Source organism: Rhinoderma darwinii, chromosome 11 (genome assembly GCF_050947455.1).
Source record: "Rhinoderma darwinii isolate aRhiDar2 chromosome 11, aRhiDar2.hap1, whole genome shotgun sequence".
In the NCBI taxonomy this organism is placed as follows: Eukaryota; Metazoa; Chordata; class Amphibia; order Anura; family Rhinodermatidae; genus Rhinoderma; species Rhinoderma darwinii.
The window spans coordinates 26,321,418-26,337,333 of NC_134697.1; the positions used below are offsets into that span (position 1 = coordinate 26,321,418).

A 15,916-nucleotide genomic window follows, 5' to 3' on the forward strand; every position below is an offset into this window, starting at 1 on the left:
ACGATAGCCACACCAGATCTCCGACAACAAACAAGGGGTTAGCAGAACGTCTTCTATCTGCCTGAGTCTTTTGTATGCTCTGGGACGCCTCTAGGTTCTTCTGAACCTGGGCCCAGACTGCGCACAGTTCCCGATGAACGACATCTACCTCGGGATTGTTGGAACTACCAGGTGAAACGGAGGAGAACCGTGGATTAAACCCAAAATTACAGAAAAAGGGGCAGACCCCTGACGAGTTACTGACCCGGTTATTAAGGGAAAATTCGGCGAGGGGAATGAATGAGACCCAATCATATTGACAGTCAGAGATAAAACACCTTAAATATTGTTCTAGAGACTGATTAGTCCTCTCAGTTTGGCCATTAGTTTCAGGATGGAAGGCCGAGGAGAAGGACAGATCAATCTCCAACTTTTTACAGAAGGCTCTCCAAAACAATGAAACAAATTGTACCCCTCTGTCAGAAACAATATTGACAGGGACCCCATGGAGACGCAGGATGTGTTTGACAAACAAGGTAGCTAACGTCTTAGCATTGGGTAGTTTCTTGAGGGGCACAAAGTGGCACATCTTACTGAAGCGTTCTACTACAACTCACACCACCGACTTGCCTTGAGATGGAGGCAAATCGGTGATGAAATTCATGGAGATATGGGTCCAAGGTCTCTGGGGAACGGGCAAAGAACATAGTAAGCCCGCTGGTCGGGACCTGGGAGTCTTGGACCTAGCACAAACTTCACAAGCGGCGACGTAGGCCTTAACGTCTTTGAGCAACCCAGGCCACCAATAGTTTCTGGCAATGAGGTGCTTGGTACCCAGGATGCCTGGATGGCCAGATAGTGCAGAGTCATGATTTTCCCTAAGTACCCTTAGCCAGAATTGCAGGGGAACAAACAGCTTGTTCTCAGGAAGGTTCCCGGGAGCTGAACCTTGATCAGCCGCAATTTCAGAGACTAAATCAGAATCAATAGAGGAAATGATTATACCTGGAGGCAAAATACAAGCAGGATCTTCCTCCGAAGGAGGGCTGGCCATGAAGCTACGCGACAGAGCATCAGCCTTAATATTTTTAGACCCAGCCCTATAGGTGACGAAAAAGATGAATCTGGTAAAAAATAACGCCCATCGAGCTTGTCTCGGGTTTAGCCTCTGGGCAGATTCTAGGAAAACCAGATTCTTGTGGTCGGTAAGGACCGTTACCTGGTGCCTAGCCCTCTCCAGGAAGTGACGCCACTCTTCAAATGCCCATTTAATGGCTAAGAGTTCGCGGTTGCCAATATCATAGTTACGCTCAGTGGGCGAAAACTTCCTGGAGAAGTAGGCACAGGGGCGGAGATGGGTGAGGGACCTGGTACCCTGGGACAAGACAGCCCCCACTCCCACCTCGGACGTGTCAACCTCCACGATAAATGGCTCCATTTGGTTGGGCTGAACCAGCACTGGGGCCGAGATAAAGCACTTCTTAAGGACCTCAAAAGCCTGGACAGCCTCAGGAGGCCAGTGGAGGAGATCAGCACCTTTGCGAGTGAGATCCGTAAGAGGCTTGGCGATGACCAAGAAGTTAGCAATAAATCTCCTGTAATAATTAGCGAACCCCAGGAAGCACTGTAACGCCTTCAGGGAGGCAGGTTGGACCCATTCCGCCACAGCCTGGACCTTGGCGGGGTCCATGCAGAATTCATGAGGAGTGAGGATTTGACCCAAGAACGGTATCTCCTGCACCCCAAACACACATGTTTCGGTCTTAGCAAACAGTTTGTTTTCCCGAAGGGCCTGGAGCACCTTCCTGACATGTTCAATGTGGGAGGACCAGTCCTTGGAAAACACAAGTATGTCATCAAGGTACACTACATGAAATACCCCCAGGTAGTCTCTTAAAACCTCATTTATGAAATTCTGGAAGACCGCGGGAGCATTACACAACCCAAAGGGCATGACGAGGTATTCGAAATGACCTTCGGGCATGTTAAACGCAGTCTTCCACTCATCCCCCTCTTTGATGCGGATAAGGTTATAAGCCCCTCGTAGATCAAACTTAGAGAACCATTGGGCCTCCTGAACCTGATTGAAGACATCAGGAATCAAAGGAAGGGGATACTGGTTCCTTACAGTGACCTTATTCAAGTTTCGGTAGTCAATGCATGGCCTAAGACCACCATCCTTCTTCCCTACGAAGAAGAAGCCAGCACCTACCGGAGAAGTAGAGGGGCGAATGTAACCCTTGGCCAGGCATTCCTGGATATACTCTCTCATGGCTTCACGTTCGGGACAAGAGAGATTAAATATCCTACCCTTAGGGAGCTTAGCTTCTGGTACCAAATCAATTGCGCAATCGTATTCTCTATGAGGTGGTAACACTTCAGAGGCCTCTTTAGAGAAAACATCAGCGAAGTCCTGAACAAACTCAGGTAGAGTGTTCACCTCCTCAGGGGGAGAAATAGAATTAACAGAAAAACATGACGTCATGCATTCATTACCCCATTTGGTAAGATCCCCAATATTCCAGTCAAAAGTGGGATTATGCAACTGCAACCAGGGAAGGCCTAAAACCAAATCGGACGATAATCCCTGCATCACCAGTACAGAGCACTGCTCCAAATGCATGGAGCCAACAAGGAGTTCAAAAACAGGGGAATGCTGTGTAAAATAACCATTAGCAAGAGGAGTGGAGTTCCTCCGAAGGGGATCACAAGCAAAGGAGGAACAGGAAAGGCAGGTATAAATAGACAGAGGGCGGGAGCTAGCTCCGTCTGGCCAGGCTGTGATAGGCTATCCCCACTCCTAAGCCTGCCATCCTGGGTGGTGGAAGATGGAGTCAGTCTCACAGACATAGATACAGGTGCAGACTGATTACCTATGGGCGTCGACGCAGAAGTTGTGTCTGGCAGATCCTTTACACAAATTCTACCGTTTTTGAAGTGTTGTATATGTAACATATTGTTTATTTATCTAGCTATAGGCATTTTTTATTTAGAGTTTAGTTTCGTTTTATGGAACCCTTTTATCCTCCCATTTGTAGGAGGAGCCAGTACACCTGGCGCCTTTTAGTGTACATTTAACTAGCTTCATGCTGCAGATACCATCAGATGTCTCTGTAGCTTGAAAAAACGGTATCTCACATCCCAAAAGACATTGCTTTTATTTGAGAGTACATAAAACTTCACATTTTATTAACACTTTGGAACAAGTTTTTATTTTTATTCTGCTGGAGACAGATTTTTTATTTATTTTTTTAAAAAGCCATCACATTTGACTTAGCGATAAATCTGCATCATTACTGCAGCATGGTCATCACACCAGAGCATGGAGGACCTGCAGTAAGGAATTTTGAGAGTAGGAATATTACAGGTTTTTTTGCAGGTTGCGGGGGATTTACAATACCAGACAATTTCCAGAAAATTCCTTTTAAATTAATGCAAAGCATGGGGAAAAAAAAGTAATGCATTATATTGTAGTAGTGGTCAGGGGCCCATGACCCTTTTTGTCCTGGGTGCCAGACAATATTCAGTTCACCCCTGCTTTAGGTTCACTTCTATGTAAATATCCTACAGACGCAAAAATGAAAAACCGCTATAAACACAATAACGCAGAATTTAAGACTTAAAATAACCCAGCTGGATTTCCTTTCTCCCGCCCATTATGTAAGTAAGATCAGTGTAATATCAAGACCACATGCGAGTGAGAAGCACAAAGCTTCCTATTAGACGCTTCTGTAAGAAGATTAACAGGCTCATATCTGCAAGTAATTTAGTGTACACGGCTTTTACGAGGCATGGACACACATGCTTCTGGTTTAGATTTGGAAACATCATAATCATAAATGAGAGATTTATTGTAATGGACGATTCTGCTTGATAGACTGACAATGAAAACACTGGAGACTTTCAACCCAGAGATTGTAGCCTCGTATATTAACGGTATGTATCCTGATAGCGAGGGGGAGAAAGGTTTGAACATTTCACCCAGCTCTGTTCACACGTATCATATTCGCATATACCCCCCCCCCCCCAACTATCACCTAATTTCTAGACTTTTGACATGTCAGAAGTTTTGAAAGGTGGGGGTCCAAACACTGAGACCCCCACCGATCGCTACAACATCTGTATGTGATCGCCTTTGGTCGGAAAGCCGAGCGAGTGGTCTACGGACTCATAGACTTTTTATTGAGCCCATACGTTGCTCCGAGTAAAACCGATCAGAAATGAAGCGGCACATCGCTCACCCGAGCGCTTCTGTAGCTTCATTTTAGCGATTGGTGGGGGTCTCAGTACTTGGACTCCCACCGAACAAAACTTTTGACATGTAAAAAGTCTTTTAAAAGTTTAGTTACCTTTAGGATATCATGAGAAATTGCAATTTGCTAAGGCTACCCTGCTCTATTATCAGAGACTTTGCTTTACTTTATGTATCATTTACTTTACGCACACTGTAGGAGGCTGGTGGTGCATGTGCCCCCGGTGCTGGGTGCCACATTGCCTTGACCAGGGGCATTAGATACAGGGCTAGGGCTTCGAAACAAACCATTGCCCACAGTGTTGAAAATCCCTAGCTATGACTGAGTTACAGCCTGTATATAGTCCTAAGCTACATTCACAATTCTCCAGGCTTCAGAGCTGAAAATCTGCCTTTTCTCCGGGCAGCATTTTATAGGGCAGGATGAGCTAAGCTTTAACATGTAGAAAAGGTTCATTATATATTCTAAATAGGACGGTCTAACTCAATCATTGACAACCTTACTTTGTATGATTATGCATAGATGGAAGGCTGTCAGTCATTGAGAGAGACTGCACTCTGAAAAAATAAATAAAAATGTGGGCTTATAAATTCAATCATTTTTATTTTATGAAACAAAATAAGCACAAAACACACAAAAAAGAACAATAGAAACAGGGTTTTATAGACAGTAACAGTTATAGATGAGTCAAAAAGAACCGGATCTTAACGGTTGTTCTGTACAAATATAACTGTAAATAGTAAAGTAGGAGGAGGAAGAAAGTGAAAAAAAGGGGGGGGGGATAGAAAATAAGAGCAGAGGAAATAAAAGTACAAACGGCTGTTCCGTCTCGGCGGGGGAGAGAAGAAACTAATGATTTGGACATCATAAATCTGTGAGAAGTTGATTAAGTATATGCGGATGGGCATACCGAATCCATAGAAGCCATATCTTCTAAAATTTAGTGTTGGAGTCGAGGAGAATACTGGTAAGTTTTTCATTAATACAGATATTATCACGTCTAAATTTGACTTCATGAAAGAAAACAAAGCCTTTTTTCCAGGAATGTGTGATTGTCTATTTAGCAGCTAAGAAAACAAAAGTAAGTAAATGAAATTTCATATGGTTTAACATGGAGTAAGGTGACTTTGGGGTCTTTGGGTACAATAGATCCGAACAGGCTCTGGTGAAGGCTGAAAACCCAGCCCCAAAACATGGTTAATTTAGGACTGGACCACCAAATATGGAGAATTCCCCTATTGAAGGACATCCACAAAAGCATGTGGTGGGATAGTTCAGCACTACATGAGCTTTGTGGCTTTGGACCATCTCGTAAGGACTTTATATGCTGTTTTCATAGTGATAACGTTAATGGAGCAATGAGAAACAGTATCCCATATGGAATGCCAGTCAGCTTCATCCATGGTTGTAGCTAGGTCCTGATGAAGTTTGTTAACGCATGTGCAGGGTCGGGCTGGCCAACCAGAGAATCAGAGGATCTACCGGTGGGCCTGGGCTCTAACACAATAATGGGCCTTATAGGTCCAGCAGAAGACAACCGCATTTGGAGCTCTTTGGAGCCAATCACTTGCCACTAGGGGTCTATTTCTTATGGGGCTATTCACAAATTACCTATTAGACCTGATTGATGAGATGTCCTGTGTGTACAATGATGACAACAAGGACTGTGATATAATATGAAATTAAAAGTGGACATGAACATGTTCTATATAGATAGATGGTGGGTCCTCAGAATCATCTCCTCTGGTGGGCCCAAGGAAGCCCAGTCCGATGCTGCGTATGTGTGTTGGTAAGTCGTAAGGTGAATCAAAATAGATTTATAAAGAAGGGAAATGAGGCCTTTAAAAGTGGGCCTGGAGTTGCAGATCCTCTCGAAAGTGAGGAGAGATTTAAGATCGCGTCTGTTTTTGTGTAATGAGGAGATCCAATTTTAAGGTTGAAGATATTGGAATAATTTACCACTTGGGGCGTTCTTGGCTGTTTGTATCTCCTCAATGGAGAGATTCTGCGAGTGGGAAAGAGTAATTGGCATATTTTATTGTCAGTTAGACCACCACCAGCGAAAGGCTGCATCATTTTAAGAGCCTGTGGCGAAAAGGGGTTTATTCCAGAGTGAGAATAATGGAAAGTGGGGTGAAACTAATTCATAGGAATATTTCAGATTGTCCCAAACCTTAAGAGATTGCTATAGAATCGGACTCAAGGGATTGGGCGGATGGGTTGGAAACCACACAGTAAGGATTGGATTAGGAGGGGTTGGACATCATGAATAACCAGATTTATCCAGGTACGTGTGAGCAGTTATGCCATGCAGTCAGTCAGCTGTGAAATGGTGGCGGCTTGATAAAATTTGGCTATATTGGGGACGCCAAGTCGCCCATCCGCTTTGGAGACAAAGAGGATATGTCTTGATATGCAAGGCCTGGTGTCGTGCCATCTAAAGGACAATAATTTATTTTGGATGAGTTTGAGGATATGGGGGGTACTTTTATTGGTAAGGTGCGGAACAGATATATTAATGCCATTTTAATAGAGTTAATGCGTCCGAATCAGGAAAGTGTCATGCAGCGCCATTTTTGTAGGGTTTGGTCTAAGAAAGGATAGTTGGCCATATAAAGTGTCTCATAATCAGGGGTAATGTGCACACCTAAATAGTTTAGGGAGTGCCCAGCCTATTGGAAAGGAAAAGAGTTGCTTAGAATGTGTAATATATGGTGGAGGATCAATATTTAATGCTTCCATTTGTTTTTTATTAAATGTAAGGCCCCATATAGAAGCAAAATCTGAGTGTAAATTGGGAGGAAAATGAGGGGTTGGCACTGATGGCAAGGACAATGTAATTTGCAAATTGACATAACTTGTGGTGAATTGCCCGCCACCTCAATCCCATTAATGTTGCCCAAAGTGTTTTTAATATATTTGTAAGGCAGATTGTGGAAAAAGGTGATTTTAGACATAGTATAACTGCAAAGAAGGGTGAATTTTTTTTAGGAGGGGTTCAGAGACTGCTACACCCATGAACACAGCATTGCTGGATGGATGGACGCTGTACAGCTGTACAGCGGCACACGGAGTCCCTGGCGGTCCGCATCATGGACATTAAGCACTTTGCGTGCTGCCATATGGGGTTTCTAGGGGAGCGGTCCTCTTTATCTTGTACAAGTAACTAAATACTTAAAGTTCATGCAAATAAACAAGCAGTTACAGAACATGATGACAATTGGATCTGTTATTTGGAAACTTATAAATCATCAAAGTAAAAACAAACCGTAAAATTATGTGAGGGAAATGCTAATAATTTCATGAATCTATAAATTGATATGGATGTAGACATTAATTATACATCATGGGAATTCTTTCTTGTCCATTGTGCAGATTTTGCAAAAAGTGTCTTGCTTGGCAGTGTCTTGCCGCTGCTGGTCAGCAGTATGAAGAACTGAGCCTTTAGCAGGACACGTATAAAGAGACATTCTGCGGTAACAACAGATGCAGTCTTCCTTATTGTAATACTTGTCATGCTGTTTATGGCTTCGCCTGTCATAGACAGAACACTTGATTGGTGACTTTCTTTCCCTGACCAACAAAAGAATTACCCTGCAGGGCCAAAGGTTCTAAAATAGATTTTTTTTCTGACTCAGTAGAAATATTAATGTTGCAAAAAAAAAGTTACAAAAAAAAATTCCATCGGTGACCACAATGTTTCCAAAATGTAACAGGCAGGTATATGGACAGTTAAAGCAGGTCAGCGTGGTGAGGACCCCACCAAACAGCTCCCCATTATTTTAGCTTCCTTGACCACTATGAGTGTGACAGTGGGAGTTGGAAATTTCCACTTGGGCCCCTCTGAATCACATAATGGGGGGTGGGTTTAGATGACAATGCTTCCCTTAGGCTCTATTCACATTTATAATGGAAACCACGACACAAAGCCGGATCAGTTGCACGATGCCTGACATACCAGTGCCGACGGGTGAACAAACTTGATCCATAGAAGCTGTGCTGCCGATCATTTACAAAAATGTTAAGTAACTGCCATTATTGTGGGGAAACTGTGGAGGTGAATAAGCTGCCAGGCTTGAATTGAGCAGCAAAAAAGCTCGTCCTTCTCCTGCTATTAGGGTTTGTTTAGGTTACCACTTTTTGTATTCTTTTGAATTGGGATAAGCTAGAGACTACAGCCCCATCAGCCACATCTCCTCATTCTAGGGGACCGCAGGCAGTTATTGAATTTATTGGACCCAATGTTATTCTTCATATTTCTCTTTAATGAGTACAGTGAAAATGTCCAGGTCCCCTGTCTATAATAGTTAATCACCAGACCCCCCAACTGCAAAAAGTTAGTTGCTGGATGACCTGCAATCCAAACAACCCACTATGGGGACTAAAAAAGCAGCCCTGGAGGGCAAACTGCAGCAGCTCACCCATGTAACTATTAGCGATTTCCTTGCATTGATACATATTGTTTTCTCTGACATCTTTCTTATTTCTTTATTTTCTTCTTTTATTTTATGCCATTTTATTATATACTGTTTTGTTTCTGTAATGCTCTCAGATATTGACATATAATACTCGTCAGTGAAAGTGATGCCCAAGGTCAAGCTTGTAACGCTGTAAGTTTATGTGCCAGTCTCGCATTAGGATGTGCAGCCTTGGAAGCTGCATATCCCTGTCATTTTATCACTCGGGGTGCAGTCACATGCGGCAGATTTTGTTGCAGAAATCAGTTCCATTCATCTGAATGTGGTTGTTTTTGCAGCAAGTACATGGATTTACATGGAAGAAGAAACGTGTATGATGGGAATGTGCGTAGAGCTACCCACACAGGGGGCAAAGTGGACACCATTTAATAGCCGCACGGTCCTCTCTTCCTCCTGTAATGCGCTAAAGGCGCTCATACACATCAGATGACAGTCGACCAAACTCTTCGCAAAAATCCGCCAGACGACCAACTATCCAGTGTGTGTAGGTGTCCCGACTACACGACAACAGATGTCAAGGATAAGGATCGGGCATGTTGGATTTCAAAATTCCCAGTCCTTTGTTCCAGCCGGAGATAAGCAGCTGCCAGGGGTGTCTGGCAGCGGCTTACTCCTCTCTTCCCATTGAAAACACATACATGTTCAGCGGAGACGATCATACACGTGTAGGGGGGTGTCGGGAGGAATAGCTGGCGGCCGCCTGCTTTCTTAGGCCATCTTTACTCCTGCGATCAATGCAAGACAGGAAGAGGAAGTTAAATGTGATCGGCCCGAGATACGCTACTGTGTTCAGCTTCCTATCTCAGAAGGACTGTGCTGGAGTCTGGAGAATTATATTAACCTTTAAATTACCATAGACTACCAGAAATATTATTATTAACCCTTAAACCACCCTAGACCACTATGGATATTAAATTTATCCCCTAAATAACCCAAGACCACAACTAAAAATATATATTACCCATAAATTACACCCTTCATCAAGATGAATATTCAGCATTAACCCTTTAGCCATTCAGGAGCATTCAGTATTAACCATAAATTACTAAAAATATTAGGTATTAATTCCTAGGATAAATAGTTGTCATTAAATCTGGTCGGCGTAGCTTCCCTGCACATGCTGCAAGTTGTAGCTCCCTTGTATGGCTCTTGGCCCCTCCACTCAGGTCATAGTAGGGTTCCCCCCAAACGACCCTGAACATATGGAGTGGCCTTTATAAGTAGAGTAAATTCCAACCAGCCCACACACTGTGGCCCATCTGCATTGTGACTGACTTTAAAGATATAAATCACGACAGCAGCCTGTATTCCGCCAACAGGACTCACATGGCAGTCTCTTCTTCCATGTATAGTATCTGCTCACCCAGTTTTCCCATGGATAGAACTAAAGCTGACCATACAAACAAAAAAGATAGTTGTTGGCTGAACGATCATAAATTCTCTGACTTCTCTATGAACATTGATGTTCAGGGGATGGAGAAAAGTGTCTGCTAAACACCTCTGGTGACGCTTATCTCCCAGGAAATAAAGGATCGAAAGTATTGGAATTGGGCATATTTGACCCTTATTTCTTATGACAGGACACATTAGATAGATCGTGGACCTGTCGTAATCAGCAGGATCACCTCGAAAATGTCTAAGGGTATATTTACACGGTTTATTGCCGCAATTACCACGAAGTCACAGCAGGCAGAGATTTCACAAAAAAGCATTAATAAACCGTGATTTGACCGCACTGTGTGTATATAACCTTAGGCTATGTTCATCTCAGTGTCCTGGTTTCAGTTTATAACATACAATAGCTACCACTGGCCCCCAATGGATCTAATTGACTTATAGCGGGGTCCGTCAGGTTCTGCTGTGGCATCTGTCATTTCAACAGGAAAATATCGCTGCATGACGGAGAACATTTTCTAGTGAAATATAACGCAATCTGCGACGGAGGCTCCGAACAACTTACTTTGTATATATTATTTTTTTATTGAGAGGGAAACGTCTCGCAATCTCGACTACGTCTGCAGTGCAAGCCCCCCCCCAAAAAAAAAGATATTATCATCAACCCTTAGGGTATGTGCACACACACTAATTACGTCCGTAATTGACGGACGTATTTCGGCCGCAAGTACCGGACCGAACACAGTTCAGGGAGCCGGGCTCCTAGCATCATACTTATGTACGATGCTAGGAGTCCCTGCCTCTCTGCAGGACAACTGTCCCGTACTGTAATTATGTTTTCAGTACGGGACAGTAGTTCCACGGAGAGGCAGGGACTCCTAGCATCGTACATAAGTATGATGCTAGGAGCCCGGCTCCCTGCACTGTGGTCGGTCCGGGACTTGCGGCCGAAATACGTCCGTCAATTACGGACGTAATTAGTGTGTGTGCACATACCCTTAAACTACCCTAGACCACTATGGATATTAAATCTAACTACTAAATTACCGGCATGAGCGATAATATGGAAATAGGCATATATAATGATTAAAACGAGCAATCAGAACCTCAGAATTACTCCACAAATTACAATTAGCATCCAGTCTGTATATATATATATATATATATATATATATATATATACATACATACATACATACATACATACATATATACATATATGTACACACACACACACATATATATATATATATATATATATATATATATATATATATATATATATACACTTTCCTTGGTATTTTTCAGCTATGATCTCTTTCTCCTTTCAGTTTTGCATCACTTTAAACAACTGTTGTGTTGTGTTTGCCAGAAATGTGTCTCAGAGATAAATTTCCCACTAAGAGATAAGCAGCTTCCTCTTTGCTGATTATCTGCAAGACACTGCGCGACTATTGCGGACATTACGGTAGGAGTTGTGTATATTACGGTAGCAGTTGTAGCTGGGAGGGGAGGTGCTGATTGACGTGCGGTGGGCGTGGTCTGATGGTTTATTCCAGGCGGCAGGGGCATCTATAGCCGGGCAGATGCCAGGGATGCTGCTGCTCCTCTGCTCCGTGTCCCCCTCGTCTGTGTGCCAGGCTGAAGGGCATGGAGTACTTTAACCTCTACATAAAGGAGATGGAAGATGCTCTCACAGGTAACTTGTGTCTCTGGGGGGCTTGGAGGGTCGTCGGCTGCATTTTATATGTTCACAACTTCAGAGAGCATTGATTGCAGCGTAGTGTGGTCAATAGAAGGCTCCACTACACCATGCACCGTACAAACAGAGCTCAGCTATATATCATTTTGTATGCACCATGTCCAGCTCACTCCTACATACAGTCCTATAATCCGGCATCCAATAGTTCAGAAATCTTCATAATCCAGTAAAATATTCTGCACAGGACCTGAAGACTGAGCAGAGAGAACCTATGAAGGGATTTTATTATATCATTTTTTGTTTTGAAGGACTTCAGAATTAATGATCTAGTTTCATATACATTTGATAATCCAGAATGCTTCATAATCTGGTACCTGGCAATGTCGGATTAAAGGAATTTTACGGTTTATATTATTTAGTAGGATTTGCATTCATTAGAAGTTGTATCTCTGTAAGGCTAGATTCACACACTGGATATGGTGCAGATTTTCATGCAGTTTTTTTTTATTTAAAGCCAGAAGTGGATCCAGGAGGAAGAAGTATAAGTATTTCCTCTATATCTCCCAGTCCTTTTGAAATTATTTCCGGCTTTGTCTCAAAAATCTGCAACAAATACGCGATGTGTGAATGCAGCCCAAGATATTGTCTTTGTACTTAGTTGCAAGTCGCGACTACAGTTATGGGGGGCTTCGGCGAGTCACCTGATCAGTGGATAAACACGTTTTCCATTGACTATGGAGCGCAAAGTATCGCAGTTATATTCCGCTGCATTTATTGAAGGCTGACGTGTCGGTGCGATAAAAAAAATTGCTATAAAATGCGTAATCCTAAAACGTCACTTGTTGTATAGCTGCGGCATACTGCGGTTTATTAATGGGTAACCATGTAATATCGGGTTCTGCTGATTCCTCTGTAGCAGGTGTCGCTGCATCCTACAGCTATAGACCAGGTATAAGGTGTCGCTGCATTCTACCGCTATAGGCCAGGTATAAGGTGTCGCTGCATCCTACCGCTATAGGCCAGGTATAAGGTGTCGCTGCATCCTACCGCTATAGGCCAGGTATAAGGTGTCGCTGCATCCTACCGCTATAGGCCAGGTATAAGGTGTCGCTGCATCCTACCGCTATAGGCCAGGTATAAGGTGTCGCTGCATCCTACCGCTATAGGCCAGGTATAAGGTGTCGCTGCATCCTACCGCTATAGGCCAGGTAGACCATCTTCAGATCTGCACACCTCTGCTTCTACTAATGTTCTCTAGAATTGCAAACTTGCATGTACAAAAACGAAATGTACGTTTTTTTAGAGATATCGCAGCGTTTGTTCTCGCCCATCAAAGTCAATCGAGGAAATGCGTACAAAAACCTCTAGAAATGGGTATGCTGTACCAATCAGTACAGTATGAAAAGCCTTATTCACTAGAATGTTTTATGTATATATAATGTTTTTTTTTTTTCGTGCCAAAACTTGTAAGCTACAACTTCAAGAAATGTCCCTATCGGGAACCAGGATTACCGTATTTCAACATGCCCGATCATTTGCTTTCCAAAGACATAAGCGGCGGCAGAGTTGCCTGGTAGCCGCTTCTCTCCCATGCATGATCCAAGCGTGTCTGTTTTTGGGGAGTCAGGGTATATCTAGCTGTTGGTTAGTTTGGCTTATAGGTAACCAAAATGTTTGACCAGCTTTAGTCTCTGGCTACTTGTAAGGCCTTACCCTGATCACTTTTCCGATGGCGTATTGTTCCTGTGTTCTAATATCAGCTCTAAAACCCGTCGAACCGAACTTACAGCATCATCGATCCCTAATTCCGCTATAGGTCTTACTGCAGGGGTCCGAGTCTTACATTTGGTATAATACGAACCTCAGTGAAGCCTTAGCTTTGGTTAATGGGTTATAATACCCAGTTTTATTAAAGCAATGCACGCATATATCCGTACCATCTACCCTCCGCACCGTATATTCTGCCGCCTGGTAACCGAGAGATAGTGTGAACAGTCCCACGTGGGCTTCTAATAAATTTCAATCTGCTCTGGTGCTCATACAATGCATTAGAAATATGGAATATAATAATGTTTTTTCTCCAGTTGGAACATCAATAGAATAAGATATTACAGTGGGAATTAACCCATGCAGTACCAGAGCCGAGGGACTGGCAAGACAAAAACTGTGTTCATATGTTATCAGTACTTCTACACATATTAGTTGCTAACTGGTAGAATGGATAACTGAGGACCGCTTCCACAATGGAGGAGAGTTAGGGCTTGTCCACACGTAGCGGGATTGCTGCATATTTTCCGTCCGGAATTGTGGACGGGAAATACGGAGCAGAGTACAGTAGCAGCAAAGTGGATGAGATTTAACAAATCTCATCCACGCGCTGAGTAAAATTTCCGACCAGAAATTGACCTGAGGTGCGTATTTTTCGTACTGCAGCACGTCAATTTCTTCTGCAGAGAGTGACGTGAATTACTACGTTTTTCAGAAGAGATATCACCATCTCCCAGCGTTGTGAAAAACGCCACGAAATCCGCACCATTTTCTGCAATAAAAAAAACTCCGGAAATGGTGCGGTATTTCTGCGGAATTGCTGCAGAAAGTGGACAAGCCCTGAAGGTACTTTTACACCGGCCTACTTTGGCCGGTGCAATGAGCGCCGATCAACGAAACAGCTCGTCACTCTGATCGCTCGTCCCCATACAGTATTATCCTGTCGGCAGCGCGTCTCGCTGTTTATATCGGGAGATGTGCTGCCGACAACGATAATATTTTTCACATTTAAAATGATACGATCAGCAGATGATCCAGCGTTTGATCGTTCATCTGCTGATCGCTGCCCTGTTTACACAGAGCAATTATCGGGAACGAGCGTTCTTTGATAATTGGCCAGTATAAAAGGGCCCTTAGCAAAAGTAGTATAAGGGAATGTTCTAACCCACTGTGAACTCTGTGGAATTTTCACAATGCAATTCTGTGCGGAAATTCCGCAGCATTTATAGTAGCAGAAAAGTTTTGTTCTAAAGTCCGAAGGTGTACATAAAGATTGCTATAATCAAAGCTTCACACTAACTCCGCAGGTAAAATACCATATCCGGCCTGTGGCAATATACCCTAAGAATATGTTCCCATGGCCGGATACGCTGCAAATTTTCCGTAGTGGAAAATCTGCAGGTAAATCAGTCACCGAAATCTGCAGCAATTAGTGCGTTTTTGTTGTGCATATTGCTGTAGAAACGCAATGTAGCTGTTGAAATTATTGTGGATTTACCTGCAGATTTAGTGTGAAGCATTGATTGTAGTAAACTATATTTGCAGCTACGGATAGACTGCGATTTGTTGAAATCTCATCCACTTTGCTGCCACTGTAAACGCTGTGGATTTTCAGCACATTAATCCGTTTAAAAAAATCCAAGGCATTTGGGAACCGACCCTAAGGCTGGATTCACACACCACGTTTTTATAAAAAAAAATAATTTATTTTTATGTGAGAAGAAGTAACTTACTAATGTACTTTCATTTTTAATTCTGTACTGAATCGTGCAGTGAATTGGTGTGAGAAGTCCTGTAGCTTTCCTAATATTGATGATGTGCTGACACGGCCCCCTGTGAGTTGAGGGCTCGCTTCCTGTGCTGTTCGTGTAGACGCTTATCAAGCGCATGACTGTAAGGGGCTGGCACATTGACAATCTCTGACGTCCCCGAGCAGAGCATCAGCTAGCACTCTGCCCGGGACTCCAGCTTGACTCCCGACGTCACTGTCCATATATGGACGGTGACATCAGGAGTTACCTATCGCTGGAATCCCCGAGCGGACTCCTGCGATAGGCAATGTGCCAGCCCCTTACAGTCATGCGCTTGATAACACGAGCAGCACAAGAAGCAAGCCCTCACTCACGTGGGGCCGTGTCGGCACATAATCAATATTAGGAAAGAAACAGGACTTCCAGCACCAATTCACCGGGTTTGAACTGCACGATTCCGTACAGAATTTAAAATTAAAGTACATTAGACTTCTTTTCACATCAAAATATAAATCCAAAGCAATTTTTAATACCCGGATAACTACATACAGGTTCTTCTCAATGAATTAGAATACCATCAAAAAGTTAATT

The 15,916-nt window shown here is 43.2% G+C and overlaps 1 protein-coding gene across 2 annotated transcripts in view; it reads left to right on the forward strand.

Annotated features, from left to right (window-relative positions):
- The first annotated feature begins 11,667 nt into the window (after positions 1–11,667).
- CHST15 (carbohydrate sulfotransferase 15) overlaps positions 11,668–15,916 on the forward strand; it is a 34,256-nt gene continuing 30,007 nt past the window's right edge. For both annotated transcript variants that reach the window (XM_075842379.1, XM_075842378.1), the window contains exon 1: positions 11,668–11,804. The gene's annotated coding sequence lies outside the window, so the exon portion shown is untranslated. The remainder of the gene's footprint in view (positions 11,805–15,916) is intronic.